Source organism: Lactuca serriola, chromosome 8 (assembly GCF_051521515.1).
Source record: "Lactuca serriola cultivar US96UC23 chromosome 8, Lser_US96UC23_V15, whole genome shotgun sequence".
Taxonomy (NCBI): Eukaryota; Viridiplantae; Streptophyta; class Magnoliopsida; order Asterales; family Asteraceae; genus Lactuca; species Lactuca serriola.
The window spans coordinates 26,636,644-26,653,674 of NC_136415.1; the positions used below are offsets into that span (position 1 = coordinate 26,636,644).

At 38.8% G+C, this 17,031-nt stretch overlaps 2 non-coding genes across 2 annotated transcripts; both read right to left on the bottom strand.

Annotated features, from left to right (window-relative positions):
* Nucleotides 1-4,685: 4,685 nt before the first annotated feature.
* LOC145071622 (small nucleolar RNA R71) lies at nt 4,686-4,792 on the bottom strand. Its single transcript, XR_013690628.1, has one exon. It is a non-coding gene; the product is annotated as a small nucleolar RNA R71 (small nucleolar RNA).
* An 8,471-nt stretch (nt 4,793-13,263) lies between these two features.
* Nucleotides 13,264-13,370, bottom strand: LOC145071623 (small nucleolar RNA R71). Its single transcript, XR_013690629.1, has one exon. It is a non-coding gene; the product is annotated as a small nucleolar RNA R71 (small nucleolar RNA).
* Between the last annotated feature and the right edge of the window lie 3,661 nt (nt 13,371-17,031).

Here is a 17,031-nt window from a genome sequence, read left to right on the forward strand (position 1 = left end):
TTGCATACATAAAGTTAGGGACCAAATGTGCAATTTTGACCAAACCATAGGGACGAAAAACGCAACAAAATCAAACCATAGGGACGATCTGAGTGCAAAATAAAAGTTAGGGACCAAACGTGCAATTTTAATCAAACCATAGGGATGATTTCAGTAATTTACTCGTTTAAAAATAAATTCAATTTATTATTTTTATTTTATTTTTTTTATTTTTATTATATAAATTGAAAAAGTATGTAAATTGAAAAAATAAAATTAACAAACTTAACTGTAACACCCAAAATTTTCAAATAATTTTTCACATTTTCAAAACACTCTTTCGTTCATAATTGTTATAAAAATATCATTGTATCACATAACAATCCATAACATGACATCCCAAGATCATAATATGTAAAAACTCCTCGTGTGTGTACTGATCAAGCTGACGTCTTCCCGCGATCCTCACTGGTACCTAAAACACATAACACAACACTATAAGCATAAATGCGTAGTGAGTTCCCCAAAATACCACATACAACATATATCAGCCACTCGAGGCTATAACTTTGTTTGACCCTCTGGTCAATGTGTTTCAGTGGGACCCTCCAGTCCCACAACTCTGTGGACCCTCTGGCCCTAACTCTGTGGACCTTCCGGTCTTAACTCTGTAAACTCTGTAACATACATAGCATAAATCACATATAATCTCATCATGCAAAAACATACAATTACTCTGTCACATAACTCTAATTACCACTCTATGTAAAGTATAGTGAGAAGACTCACCTCGAGTAACTCGGTACTCTCGATCTCTGTAAATAATCTGGTCTAGCCTCTACCTAATCATACGAAATAAACACTCTTAATCAATACATCTCTCAAGGATAGACTATTCTCTCTCTTAGTACTCTCAGAAGGGTAAAAGACCATTTTACCCCTCCCATGGCTTAAAGACCCTAAGGTTGACCAAACCCTAAAAGTCGACAGAAATAAACTCTCTGGGCTACGCTGCGCATACCAAACATGTACGCTAGGCGTACCCGACGTCCTCACAAAAACAGGGTATGCGACCCCTTATGCTGTGCGTACTGGGATTACGCCCAACGTAATACCCAGTTTCAGACTCTAAGCTCTTGAGGTCTTAAACGGTTAAGACCCACATCCAAATTCTAGATCTGACCATTTCTAAGCCTCTTAATCCATAAAGTTGGTGACTTTAAGCCTTTGCATGGCTGGACAAGTCACTAACACCCATAACATTCCATTTCCAACCCTAGAAAGCTCCTAACTCAAGCATGACCCCACAACAACGACCAAGTTGGGATTTTTATGGATCTATAACACAAATATCACTGAAATGGGACAGATCTAGGTCCATGGAGTCCATTACACTCATAAAGTCTCCACCTTTGGGACTTTTAACCCTAGAAATGGTCCATGCAACATCAAACCAAATAAAGAGGAAAGTTTTGAACTTTATACCTCTAAATGAAGCTCCTTCCTCTGTAGATCTCATATCCAAACTTGCACTTCAAGCCCTAGCCTCCACAAGCTCCTCTCCTTCTTCTTCATTAACACACTAAGGCACTTTTAGCTCCAAGACACACACACTCAAGCTAAGGACGATGAAGGCTTTCTTAGGGTTTCACTCTCTGATGTGGAGGCTGAGAAATGAGCCGTGGCATCCTTTAAATAGTGCACAAGCCAAAATTTAGGGTTTGCATTTGAACCCTTTACGCCCGTGTAACCCTGGGTACGCCCAGCGTACCCAGGCGACTCCACGTCCAATTTAAGCGCATGAGTACGCGTAGCGTACTCCCCAGTACGCCCAACATACTTATTTTCTATAAGAACTCACTCAAGGGACCAATCTTGACAACTTGAAAAAAAAAGAAGGGTTAAATAGCTTTACCTAAATTTCGAGATGTTACATTAACCGATTGTTGTCACATAGAAATTTAAAGATTATTTTTTTAGAACGAAATATATTTTATTATGTTTCTAGCCAGCCAAGGATAGAAATCTGAAGCAATTAATCATGCCTTTTGTTAATCAATAATCATGATGATACTTTTTGTTTTTTTAATGTAAAATATTTATATATCATCCCTTTAGATTCTCCTGTTGATTTGCTTCTTCACTGGATAATGTAGTTCCATTGTGTACTATATATTTGTTTTTCCAGCCATTAACCATATATAGCAATTCAAATTGCTTCTGTGAAACAGTTGATCCCTGAAACTACTGATGAACTGTGCATACACTATCTAGATTTTTTCATCACTTTTAGAACATGATTTAGCTTATTATGTTAAAATAATGTCCTTTTGTGGATTCTTGTTTCTGATTAATGGGTTGGTGATATCTGCATATTTAGCCTCATAATAAGTATAGATTTTTATCATTTATTAGCTAATTTATTGCATATCATGGACAAAAGACACTTAAAAGTGTTTAAATTATGTTTTCAGTCTAAAAGCGAAGCTTAGAAGCAAAAGGAAGCAGGAGAAGTGGTTGGGAGCTCGGGAGTTGAACAAAGAAGAAAAAGGCTAAAAATACAAGGGAATCGGCCAGTAGGGTCGACTACTCGGCGAGTAGCATCGAAGATTCGAGAGGATAAAGACTCTGTGACTTACCGTATACGGGAATTAAGGGATGGACTCAGCGAGTCGGTCATGGACTCGGTGAGTCGGTTCGAATCTATAAAAACGGTTGTCCAGATCGACACAAGGTATTCTAGAACCTTTTTGGAGAAAAGAGCTGCGATTGGAGAGTCAGAAGAACCCTAGAGATCGAAAATACAACCTAGAATTCAATTCCGAAGGAGATTTGAGGCAAATTCTCATCATTCTACTTAATCTATTGTTTCCAATCATGGTTAGACAATTAGAATTCGTTTTATTGCTGTTAATTACCTCAATCATGAGTTAAAACTCTTAAACTTCTGTTTGGCAATACAATATTGAAACTATGGTTTGATTTATGGTAGGATTAATTCAATATTGGTGATTTTGTTGATTTTAGCTTGTTAAAGAACCTTGTGTGTGAATGATAACTATTTTTCTATTGATAGGAAGATAATTAAATAGTATGAACATCTTTTAATTGTCAACCTCATATGTTTATGTGACCACTTTATCATATGTCTAGGATTAACGACTGTGAAACTAGAATTAATAGAAAATTAGGTAAATTCATGTGTGAGCTTGTGTGATGACCATCAACAAGAGGTTAACTAAAGGACCAAATTAGTTAGCTATTACAAGTCTAAATTAACCCGAATAAATAATCTAGTGAATTAAATTAAATTAGACAACTGATCACTGTTTGAGTTAGTTTGTTCTCTAAGGATTAGTGCAGCGAATGTAAAGCTAATCACTTTAATCGGTAGCCAATAGAAGAATTAATCCATTGCACGAGTACCATAATATCAACCATATGATCAATTGAGTTGAACTAAACAGAAGTTCCTTTCGTCATTGAATTTAGTTGAATCTTTGCTTTTCTAGTTTTTAGTTTAAGTGATAGTTAGTAAGTTTCTAGTCTTGTAAAACTAGAGAAAACCCCTTATTATTATTTAATTTAGATAAAATTAGTCTTTAGTTTTAATTTACCGTTCCCTGTGTTCGATACCCTACTTATTTAGTTTTACCACAATTGATAGGTCTACTGCCTTTGTGTGTTCATTTTATAATTAAAAGTAGGTTTAAAACTAGTTGAGTTTACACACATCAAGTTTTTGGCGCCGTTGCCGGGGAACAGTTCTAAATTAGCATTAATTTCTATTTTTATCGATCCTTTGTGTGGGATTTCTATTAAACAAAGCAAATTATTAGGAAATTTAGTAGTTATTATAAGTTTTAATAAATATTCGTTTTAATAAGTAATTAGAAATTTTTTTCTGTTGTTACCTTGAACTCACCGAGTGCACTCGAAGCAACTCGGCGAGTCCATCGCTGATTCACAGTTTCAGTTTTTATTTTATTTTTGTTCTTTTTACGCGTTTTTCTTGTTTTATTTGGAGTTGTTTCATGACCCGAGGATCTGATACACCTCTGGTCCCTCCTCTCGAAGACCCGAAATTCGCACTAAGGAGGAACAAAGGAAAATCCGTTGGAGAATCCGTTTCTTCAAAGAATTCGCCACTAAAGAACCTTAAGTCCGTTTTCAGCAAGAAGAAGAGCAGTAAATCAGGAGCATCCAGCGCCTCTGTAGCAATCGAAGACCCGGTTAAAGAAGACACCAAGTACGAGACCAAGGAAGAAGAAGAACCTAAATACGAGCAAGAATCCGATTTTGAGGACGATTTAGCTATTACTATGGCTAATATCGATGAAGTCCCCATGGGGGAATGGAAGAAGAGGATGCGTGACGATACCGGCCCGGGACTTGTGCAACTCGCAATTCCCGCTACTGCTACTTTCGAGCTAAAGGGCCATATTCTCGCTCAACTCAAGGAGATTCCCTTTTATGGAAAAGACCACGAAGATGCCTACAAGCACCATGATGAAGTCAATGATGTAGTTGATTACTTCAATGTTCCAAATGTGCCACGCGAGACCCAGCTACTTCATATGCTTCCAGTCACGTTCAAGGGTGTTGCAAGGGATTGGCTCAAGTCACTTCCCCTCGGGTCGGTCACCACATGGGCTAAGATGAAAGAGGAATTCATAGACCATTTTTGCCCATCTTCTAAAATAGCCAAGTTGAAGAAATCTATTGCCAACTTCGAGCAACAACCCGGAGAGTCCCTTTATGAGGCATGGGAGAGGTACAAAGGTCTTCTCAAAAATTGCCCACACCATGACCTTAATAGCCAACAAGAAGTCTCCATCTTCTATGATGGAGTCAATGTTACCACAAGGCAATTGCTCGACTCGCAAGGCCCGCTCACAAAGAAGGCACCCCCGGTAATCAAGGAATTAATTGAAGAATTCTCTAAACATTCTAGAGAATACCACAACCCAAGAAATGAAGTAAGTTGGGGGTAGTGAACTCGGTCAATGATGGCATGGCAGCGATGATGGCTAAGCTCGATAGTTTAGATAGAAGGATGACAAAAATGGATCAAACAATCCATGTTGTTCGAGTTGGATACGAGAACTGTAGAGGACCTCATCTCACGAAGGATTGTGACTTGGATGAAAATGGAAACAAGAAGGCGCAAGTGTTCTACTCAAGCGGCGACAGATACGACGAGAATTGGCGGAAACCCAAGAAGGAATGGCTCCCATATGAAGAATATAAAAAGGCAAAGGAAGAGAAATATAAGCAAAAAGAGAGGGGTTACTATCAAAAGGAAGAACCGGTGGTGGAAAAGAGAGCTGACTTAGAAGAAGTGTTCACAAGATTTATAGCCGCGTCCGAGAAAAGACACAATGATCATGATGCTGCAATACAAGAGACCAGAACTATACTTAGGAATCAGCAAGCATATATTCTCAACATTGAGAAACAGCTAGGACAACTTGCACATCAAGTAAACGAGAGAAGACCGGGTGAACTTCCAAGTAAAACCGAGAATAATCTGAGAATGGAGAATGTGAATGCTATAACCTCCAGCTATGGAAAAATTTTCACTCCTATGACCCCTGCACAAATTGTCTCAACTAAGGTGCATGCAGAAAAGACAGAAGATTCGAGTTCAGCTAAACCCGACCAGACTCGCCAAGTCCCTCTAATAGACTCGACGAGTCCGTGCCCTGATCACAAATCCGTTGTTTCCTTAAAGCCTTACAACCCTCCTTTGCCATTCCCAATCAGAGCCATACATGATGAAAAGGTTAAAGCATACAGAGCTTTCATGGAACATGTTAAATCCCTTCAAGTCAACATTCCATTTGTTGAAACAATGCTTCAAACACCCAAATATTTGAACTTGCTTAAGGGACTTTTTGCTGCTAGGAAAGATATGGCGGAAATGGCGGAGTAAGTATTGAATGAACTACCAGGAAAGAAGGGCGATTCGGGAAGCATCTCGATTCCTTGCCAATTTGGAAATATACTTTCCACTCAAGCATTGACTGATTCGGGTGCAAGCATTAACTTAATGCCTTTTTCTTTCTTCAAGAAGCTAAATTTACCGGAGCCAAGGCCTGTGAATATGAAGATCCATTTAGCGGATAAGACGATTATTCGTCCAAGAGGTGTTTGTGAAGATCTCCTCATTAAGGTGGATAAATTTATATTCCCCATGGACTTTGTAGTGCTTGATATGGAAGAAGACCCCAAAATTCCAATTATTTTGGGGAGACCATTTTTAAATACCGCATGCGCATTGATAGATGTATGCGAGTCCACACTAACATTGAGGGTAGGAGATGAGTCAGCAGTGTTTAAAGCTCTACCAGAGATTAAGCAAAAAAAAGCAAGAAAAGAAAACGTTTCCTTCATTGATTTGGATGATGAAATACTACAAAAAGAACTTGTACTCTTGCAAGAAGAAGATCCAAGTAAGCTTTTGCTATCGTCTGAAGGAAACTTTGATGCTGATAAGGACTTAGAAGAGATGAAGAGGTTGCTTGGGGGAGCTGATCCAGAAGAAACAAAGGATTTTATGGAATACGCTCCGACTCGCTGAGTCGCTTTAACAGACTCGATGAGTCCCGTCGAAAAGTGCAGAAAAGAAGACAACCTTGACTTGCTTGTTACCAGCTCCTTGCATGTTCTTGACATGAAGATCTGTCCTAATACTTTGGAAGGTCCAGCAGCAGATGGCGGAGTTTTTGAAAAACATTATGACTTCCAAAATGTTCAAATAGCTTACCTTAATTCAATTATACAAGAAGATGAGGGAACTTAACTTGACGAGGAGGCAAGCTTGGGAGAAAAGGAGAATGCTAAGGCGTGGAATGGTAATACTAATAACTCATCCACAAATAGAGTGATCAAGTTAATCAAACCTTGAGCCCGAGTGTTTTCTACATATGAAGTCATTAAGTTTGAAGAAAAGGAAGTTCAAAGGATGGGTCCGAAGAGTGGGGAGAAGAAAAAGAAGGCTGGAAAACAGATCAAACATTCAATTAAAGAAGATGCCACACGGAAAAAGAGAGAAGAATTGAGACGTGCATACAAGAAGAAGATACACGTTTACAAGACGAAGTATAAACCGCAAAAGATAAAGCGTGAGTTCCCGATGTAGCACAACAAAGAAACATAGAGCGGGAAGGAGTCCAGCTAACGACTCCTTAAAAAGAAGAGCTTAGCGGGAGGCAACCCGTCATTAGAGTTTGATTTCTTTTATTTTTACTTTTTCATTTTTAGGATTTTTAAATCTTCATCTTCTTCAAAATGAATGATTGAGGGCCTGCATGGTTTGAGTGTGGGGTGGGTTGAAGTTAATTTTTAAGAGGAAATAGAGTTTTATAAAACTTATTATTAGTTTTTGAAAAAGAAAAATCAGTGACTCGGCGAGTGGGGTGACTTACTCGACGAGTCCATTCAAAACTCAGAGATCTAAAATCACGACACGACTTGGCGAGTCGAACCCCGACTCGATGAGTCGACATTATTTACTAAAAAAAGAGGATAATAAATATTTTACATTAGGTAAATAGGGGTTTAACCCTAATTTCAAACACACACAACCGACACACTCAACGGGTGCATCTCTCTCTCAAATATTTTCTTTCTCCCCATTTTCTTCCATTGTCTTCCAAGTTTTGAAATCTAGTAATCAAGGTATGTAATCTCTTCTATTTTACTGTTAAAGTTTCAATTTTTAGTGTTTTAAAGTGTTAATTTTGAAAATCTAGGATTTTTTAGGGTTTTGATTTTCACTCAATTAGGATGTTTTACATGAAATTTCTTGCACTAGTATACTGTATGAACATCCCGAGACAAACCCCAGTAGGAAATTTTGAGTTTTTATGGTCGAATTTCGCTCGACCCGTCGACTGACTCGCGCAGTTCATCCGACTCGCCGAGTCGTTCATGGACTCGACGAGTCTAGTCTGGGACCCAGATGGAATCTGTTTTGATGTTTTTCTGTATCTTCTGGGTTGTTTGTTCTTTGTTTTGCAGGAACAATGTTTTCAAGAGGACAAAGCTCTTGTGGAAACCAAGGAGATTTTCCTTGGTTGAATTTCCCTCAGATTGAATCTGCTTCCACGACGACAAAATGGGGGAAGAGGTTGGTTGAGATCAGGAAGAAGGAGGTTTATGTACCTAATAGGATTGACTGGGATTGGTTAAAGAGTTTCTTATATGAGGAAGAGTTGGCGCCTTACCTTTTTAAGTAATTCACTTACGATGGGGTGTCAATTATATGTGATGGATGGAGCCGATTTTTCAGAATTCAAGAGCCTGTGTTTCATGAACTCTGCTGGGAATTTTTCTCCACGGTATCTTTCCGAGGAGGAGATGATTGCTGCCACCCCGAGAGCTTTAGTTTTTGTCTTGGGGGCGAATTCCATCAATGTTCTGTCATTGAACTTGCATACCGATTGGGGATTTATGACCAACCATTGGTCGCTACTGCTGTCTTCTGCGCCTTCTTGGAACAATATCATAAGGTGTTCCCCGACAGTGTTACAAGTATTGGTTGGTGGAACACAATCGCCAACAAATTATATATTCCGAAATCGGCTCAAGAAGGGAGCATTAGGTCACCCACACACCGCCTCATCCACCGCCTTATCTCCACTACAATCAATCAAAGAAAGGACGACGACAAGGTTTCCAACCTTGACGTATTTTATCTTTGGAGTATCATCACGCCCGAAACCTTCTGCAACATTCCATGGTGTTTGGCCTCTTACTTGGCGGAGGGAGCGGTCAAGGATCGCAAAACTTCGAAGATTAACGGTGGAATGTTCGTGACCCGGTTAGCCAACTCCTATGGGTTGATGACCCACGGTGCATGGAACTTGATGACAATGATTCCTGTCCCTCCCTTTAATCCTATTCTTTTTCGTAGGGAAAGAATTATTGAAGATTATGGCGATGGTCATTATGCTATCCCGCGTGACGATCCGGTGGTCGTGCCCGAGGCACCGGGAAGGAGGGTTAGATCGAGATGTGAGCGAGAAGTGGAGGGGAAACCGCCGGTGATTCCGGTGGACAATGATGAAGTGCCAATGGATTGGTATAATGTCAAGATGAGGAGGCTCCAAGATCAAATGGCAAGGGGTATAAATTTCAGCAATGAATCCCACGTGCGGCTTTTTGACCATTTCCATATTCCACACATTGATGGGGGTAACTTTCCCTACATTCCTTCTTGGGACGAGATCATTAATGCAAGGCGGAGTGGAGCTGATGGGAGTAGAGTTGCACATGGCAATGATGAGGAAGAGGATGATGATTAGTTTTTTTTATGTCTTATGGAACAATTTTTATTTGTTTTTTTTATTTTGTTTAGTGTGTTTTGAATTGTTAATTAGGACTTAAATTCATGTGTTTGATGTTTTATTTGCCTTGGTGACTTTTAGATTTTGGATTAGGAATGCTTGCATAAAGGGTTTAGAGTTTGAGAGGAAGAAAAAAAGTGGAAAAGAGTCAAGAAAGGGCGAAGTTTAGAGTTAAGGTGTCGAGTCCGGTCCTAAGGGACATGAGTGAATAATTCTAGAAGTTATGGGAAGTTTTTGAGATTTATCACAAGCTAGAACAAGTGCATAACGTTTATTTTTCCACCCAACACAGACTCACCGAGTGCACTAAGCAAACTCGACGAGTCATAATATATATGTTCACACTTTCGAGACTTTCCGCAACTATACTCAATGAGTCGTTTATATGACTCGACGAGTCACTTATTTTTACACCGTGAAGACTGCTGATTCGATGCTGTTGGACATACCACTTGACCACTTATTCTTTGCAATCAATTCCTGAAGATTTTACAGTATTTTTCCTGCACATTTGGAGCTGCTCACATACGATTTGATGCCCAAGACATGGATAACTTGTTCACATGTCTAAAGTCGATTGAAGTAAGAGCTTAATAGAAGATGATCAGCCTAGCGACTGCTACCCCAGGGGAGTTTGTTCCAATTCCCTTTACATTTCATGTTTTTATTTTTCATGCATAACATGCAATGAGGACATTGCATAAAATAAGTGTGGGGTAGGGGGTTGATGTCATCTTAGTAAATACAGAATCCTAATGTCCTAATTTAGGTTAATTTTTAAATTTTTGCATACCAAAAATGTTACTTAGGATTTAATTTAGAAAATTTTGGTAAAAAGTAATTAGGATTCCATGTTAGAGTTATGTTGATGATTGCATGAAGACTCAAATGTTTAGTTGAGCCTATATACGTTCTAGTGCATTTGTGGCTTCCTTATTCCAGTGAAATCATGGGACAAAAACATGACCTTGCTTAGCCTGAAGGATGCAATATGTTTAGCATCGTGTACCAAAAATGTATCCAGGAAAATTATTATCATTAACCAATAAAGGTTGAAGTTGAGCGCCTCTGCTTAAACATGTAGGGTTTTGAGTGAAAAAAAGTGAGGTACATGTAAAAAAAAGAGAGAATTGCAAGAAAATTTTGAAGAATTTTGGAGCAACTAAAGTGAAGATTAAATGATCAAAATTCCAAGAGTTCAAAAATTGAAGATACCAAAAATCAAATCAAACAAGGTGGTGAATTCAAAGAAATCAAAGATCAAATTATCAAGGAAGTGAAGAATTCAAAAGAGCTCCATAATGGTATCATAAATTGTAATTCTAGATTATGTATGCTTGGGTTGCTCAACCAAAAATACCTTGAGGATAGGAGGTTTTCTGCAGATGGATTCGGAGGGATGCATAAAATGAGCATTGTTCGGGATAAGTGGGCGAATGTTTATGAGGATTGTGAGTATTTGGAGTATGGGGGGTTATTAGGAAAATTTTTAGACACAAATGCATGCATTGTGGTCTTGGCATAATGGCTGGGTTGGATTGATGTTGTCCTATGTGATTCTAATGTGCTAAAATTTAGTTTTGCTTGAGGGCAAGCAAAAGTCAAGTGTGGGATATTTTGATATCTGCATATTTAGCCTTATAATAAGTATATGTTTTTATCATTTATTAGCTAATTTATTGTATATCATGGACAAAAGATACTTCAAAGTGTTTGAATTATGTTTTCAATCCAAAAGCGAAGCTCGGAAGTAGGAGAAGCGGTTGGGAGCTCGAGAGTTGAACAAAGAAGAAAAAGGCTAAACATACAAGGGACTCGGCGAGTAGCATCGAAGATTCGAGAGGATAAAGACTCCGTGACTTACCGTGTACAGGAATTAAGGGATGGACTCGGCAAGTTGGTCATGGACTCGGCGAGTTGGTTCGAATCTATAAAAACGACTGTCTAGATCGACAGAAGGTATTCTGGAACCTTTTTGGAGAAAAGAACTGCGATTAGAGAGTCAGAAGAACCCTAGAGATCGAAGATACAACCTATAATTCAATTTCGAAGGAGATTTGAGGCAAATTCTCATCATTCTACTTAATCTATTGTTTTCAATCATGGTTAGACAATTAGAATTCGTTTTATTGTTGTTAATTACCTCAATCATGAGCTAAAACTCTTAAACTTCTGTTTGGGGATACAATATTGAAACTATGGTTTGATTTATGGTAGGATTAATTCAATATTGGTGATTTTGTTGATTTTAGCTTGTTAAAGAACCTTGTGTGTGAATGATAACTATTTTTCTGTTGATAGGAAGATAATTAAATAGTATGAACATCTTTTAATTGTCAACCTCATATGTTTATGTGACCACTTTATCATATGTCTAGGATTAACGAATGTGAAACTAGAATTAATAGAAAATTAGGTAAATTCATGTGTGAGCTTGTGTGATGACCATCAACAAGAGGTTAACTAAAGGACCAAATTAGTTAGCTATTACAAGTCTAAGTTAACCCGAATAAATAATCTAGTGAATTAAATTAAATTAGACAACTGATCACTGTTTGAGTTAGTTTGTTCTCTAAGGATTAGTGCAGCGAATGTAAAGCTAATCACTTTAATCGGTAGCCAATAGAAGAATTAATCCATTGCACGAGTACCATAATATCAACCATATGATCAATTGAGTTGAACTAAACAGAAGTTCCTTTCGTCATTGAATTTAGTTGAATCTTTGCTTTTCTAGTTTTTAGTTTAAGTGATAGTTAGTAAGTTTCTAGTCTTGTAAAACTAGAGAAAACCCCTTATTATTATTTAATTTAGATAAAATTAGTCTTTAGTTTTAATTTACCGTTCCCTGTGTTCGATACCCTACTTATTTAGTTTTACCACAATTGATAGGTCTACTGCCTTTGTGTGTTCATTTTATAATTAAAAGTAGGTTTAAAACTAGTTGAGTTTACACACATCAAGTTTTTGGCGCCGTTGCCGGGGAACAGTTCTAAATTAGCATTAATTTCTATTTTTATCGATCCTTTGTGTGGGATTTCTATTAAACAAAGCAAATTATTAGGAAATTTAGTAGTTATTATAAGTTTTAATAAATATTCGTTTTAATAAGTAATTAGAAATTTTTTTCTGTTGTTACCTTGAACTCACCGAGTGCACTCGAAGCAACTCGGCGAGTCCATCGCTGATTCACAGTTTCAGTTTTTATTTTATTTTTGTTCTTTTTACGCGTTTTTCTTGTTTTATTTGGAGTTGTTTCATGACCCGAGGATCTGATACACCTCTGGTCCCTCCTCTCGAAGACCCGAAATTCGCACTAAGGAGGAACAAAGGAAAATCCGTTGGAGAATCCGTTTCTTCAAAGAATTCGCCACTAAAGAACCTTAAGTCCGTTTTCAGCAAGAAGAAGAGCAGTAAATCAGGAGCATCCAGCGCCTCTGTAGCAATCGAAGACCCGGTTAAAGAAGACACCAAGTACGAGACCAAGGAAGAAGAAGAACCTAAATACGAGCAAGAATCCGATTTTGAGGACGATTTAGCTATTACTATGGCTAATATCGATGAAGTCCCCATGGGGGAATGGAAGAAGAGGATGCGTGACGATACCGGCCCGGGACTTGTGCAACTCGCAATTCCCGCTACTGCTACTTTCGAGCTAAAGGGCCATATTCTCGCTCAACTCAAGGAGATTCCCTTTTATGGAAAAGACCACGAAGATGCCTACAAGCACCATGATGAAGTCAATGATGTAGTTGATTACTTCAATGTTCCAAATGTGCCACGCGAGACCCAGCTACTTCATATGCTTCCAGTCACGTTCAAGGGTGTTGCAAGGGATTGGCTCAAGTCACTTCCCCTCGGGTCGGTCACCACATGGGCTAAGATGAAAGAGGAATTCATAGACCATTTTTGCCCATCTTCTAAAATAGCCAAGTTGAAGAAATCTATTGCCAACTTCGAGCAACAACCCGGAGAGTCCCTTTATGAGGCATGGGAGAGGTACAAAGGTCTTCTCAAAAATTGCCCACACCATGACCTTAATAGCCAACAAGAAGTCTCCATCTTCTATGATGGAGTCAATGTTACCACAAGGCAATTGCTCGACTCGCAAGGCCCGCTCACAAAGAAGGCACCCCCGGTAATCAAGGAATTAATTGAAGAATTCTCTAAACATTCTAGAGAATACCACAACCCAAGAAATGAAGTAAGTTGGGGGTAGTGAACTCGGTCAATGATGGCATGGCAGCGATGATGGCTAAGCTCGATAGTTTAGATAGAAGGATGACAAAAATGGATCAAACAATCCATGTTGTTCGAGTTGGATACGAGAACTGTAGAGGACCTCATCTCACGAAGGATTGTGACTTGGATGAAAATGGAAACAAGAAGGCGCAAGTGTTCTACTCAAGCGGCGACAGATACGACGAGAATTGGCGGAAACCCAAGAAGGAATGGCTCCCATATGAAGAATATAAAAAGGCAAAGGAAGAGAAATATAAGCAAAAAGAGAGGGGTTACTATCAAAAGGAAGAACCGGTGGTGGAAAAGAGAGCTGACTTAGAAGAAGTGTTCACAAGATTTATAGCCGCGTCCGAGAAAAGACACAATGATCATGATGCTGCAATACAAGAGACCAGAACTATACTTAGGAATCAGCAAGCATATATTCTCAACATTGAGAAACAGCTAGGACAACTTGCACATCAAGTAAACGAGAGAAGACCGGGTGAACTTCCAAGTAAAACCGAGAATAATCTGAGAATGGAGAATGTGAATGCTATAACCTCCAGCTATGGAAAAATTTTCACTCCTATGACCCCTGCACAAATTGTCTCAACTAAGGTGCATGCAGAAAAGACAGAAGATTCGAGTTCAGCTAAACCCGACCAGACTCGCCAAGTCCCTCTAATAGACTCGACGAGTCCGTGCCCTGATCACAAATCCGTTGTTTCCTTAAAGCCTTACAACCCTCCTTTGCCATTCCCAATCAGAGCCATACATGATGAAAAGGTTAAAGCATACAGAGCTTTCATGGAACATGTTAAATCCCTTCAAGTCAACATTCCATTTGTTGAAACAATGCTTCAAACACCCAAATATTTGAACTTGCTTAAGGGACTTTTTGCTGCTAGGAAAGATATGGCGGAAATGGCGGAGTAAGTATTGAATGAACTACCAGGAAAGAAGGGCGATTCGGGAAGCATCTCGATTCCTTGCCAATTTGGAAATATACTTTCCACTCAAGCATTGACTGATTCGGGTGCAAGCATTAACTTAATGCCTTTTTCTTTCTTCAAGAAGCTAAATTTACCGGAGCCAAGGCCTGTGAATATGAAGATCCATTTAGCGGATAAGACGATTATTCGTCCAAGAGGTGTTTGTGAAGATCTCCTCATTAAGGTGGATAAATTTATATTCCCCATGGACTTTGTAGTGCTTGATATGGAAGAAGACCCCAAAATTCCAATTATTTTGGGGAGACCATTTTTAAATACCGCATGCGCATTGATAGATGTATGCGAGTCCACACTAACATTGAGGGTAGGAGATGAGTCAGCAGTGTTTAAAGCTCTACCAGAGATTAAGCAAAAAAAAGCAAGAAAAGAAAACGTTTCCTTCATTGATTTGGATGATGAAATACTACAAAAAGAACTTGTACTCTTGCAAGAAGAAGATCCAAGTAAGCTTTTGCTATCGTCTGAAGGAAACTTTGATGCTGATAAGGACTTAGAAGAGATGAAGAGGTTGCTTGGGGGAGCTGATCCAGAAGAAACAAAGGATTTTATGGAATACGCTCCGACTCGCTGAGTCGCTTTAACAGACTCGATGAGTCCCGTCGAAAAGTGCAGAAAAGAAGACAACCTTGACTTGCTTGTTACCAGCTCCTTGCATGTTCTTGACATGAAGATCTGTCCTAATACTTTGGAAGGTCCAGCAGCAGATGGCGGAGTTTTTGAAAAACATTATGACTTCCAAAATGTTCAAATAGCTTACCTTAATTCAATTATACAAGAAGATGAGGGAACTTAACTTGACGAGGAGGCAAGCTTGGGAGAAAAGGAGAATGCTAAGGCGTGGAATGGTAATACTAATAACTCATCCACAAATAGAGTGATCAAGTTAATCAAACCTTGAGCCCGAGTGTTTTCTACATATGAAGTCATTAAGTTTGAAGAAAAGGAAGTTCAAAGGATGGGTCCGAAGAGTGGGGAGAAGAAAAAGAAGGCTGGAAAACAGATCAAACATTCAATTAAAGAAGATGCCACACGGAAAAAGAGAGAAGAATTGAGACGTGCATACAAGAAGAAGATACACGTTTACAAGACGAAGTATAAACCGCAAAAGATAAAGCGTGAGTTCCCGATGTAGCACAAAAAAGAAACATAGAGCGGGAAGGAGTCCAGCTAACGACTCCTTAAAAAGAAGAGCTTAGCGGGAGGCAACCCGTCATTAGAGTTTGATTTCTTTTATTTTTACTTTTTCATTTTTAGGATTTTTAAATCTTCATCTTCTTCAAAATGAATGATTGAGGGCCTGCATGGTTTGAGTGTGGGGTGGGTTGAAGTTAATTTTTAAGAGGAAATAGAGTTTTATAAAACTTATTATTAGTTTTTGAAAAAGAAAAATCAGTGACTCGGCGAGTGGGGTGACTTACTCGACGAGTCCATTCAAAACTCAGAGATCTAAAATCACGACACGACTTGGCGAGTCGAACCCCGACTCGATGAGTCGACATTATTTACTAAAAAAAGAGGATAATAAATATTTTACATTAGGTAAATAGGGGTTTAACCCTAATTTCAAACACACACAACCGACACACTCAACGGGTGCATCTCTCTCTCAAATTTTTTCTTTCTCCCCATTTTCTTCCATTGTCTTCCAAGTTTTGAAATCTAGTAATCAAGGTATGTAATCTCTTCTATTTTACTGTTAAAGTTTCAATTTTTAGTGTTTTAAAGTGTTAATTTTGAAAATCTAGGATTTTTTAGGGTTTTGATTTTCACTCAATTAGGATGTTTTACATGAAATTTCTTGCACTAGTATACTGTATGAACATCCCGAGACAAACCCCAGTAGGAAATTTTGAGTTTTTATGGTCGAATTTCGCTCGACCCGTCGACTGACTCGCGCAGTTCATCCGACTCGCCGAGTCGTTCATGGACTCGACGAGTCTAGTCTGGGACCCAGATGGAATCTGTTTTGATGTTTTTCTGTATCTTCTGGGTTGTTTGTTCTTTGTTTTGCAGGAACATTGAGAAACAGCTAGGACAACTTGCACATCAAGTAAACGAGAGAAGACCGGGTGAACTTCCAAGTAAAACCGAGAATAATCTGAGAATGGAGAATGTGAATGCTATAACCTCCAGCTATGGAAAAATTTTCACTCCTATGACCCCTGCACAAATTGTCTCAACTAAGGTGCATGCAGAAAAGACAGAAGATTCGAGTTCAGCTAAACCCGACCAGACTCGCCAAGTCCCTCTAATAGACTCGACGAGTCCGTGCCCTGATCACAAATCCGTTGTTTCCTTAAAGCCTTACAACCCTCCTTTGCCATTCCCAATCAGAGCCATACATGATGAAAAGGTTAAAGCATACAGAGCTTTCATGGAACATGTTAAATCCCTTCAAGTCAACATTCCATTTGTTGAAACAATGCTTCAAACACCCAAATATTTGAACTTGCTTAAGGGAC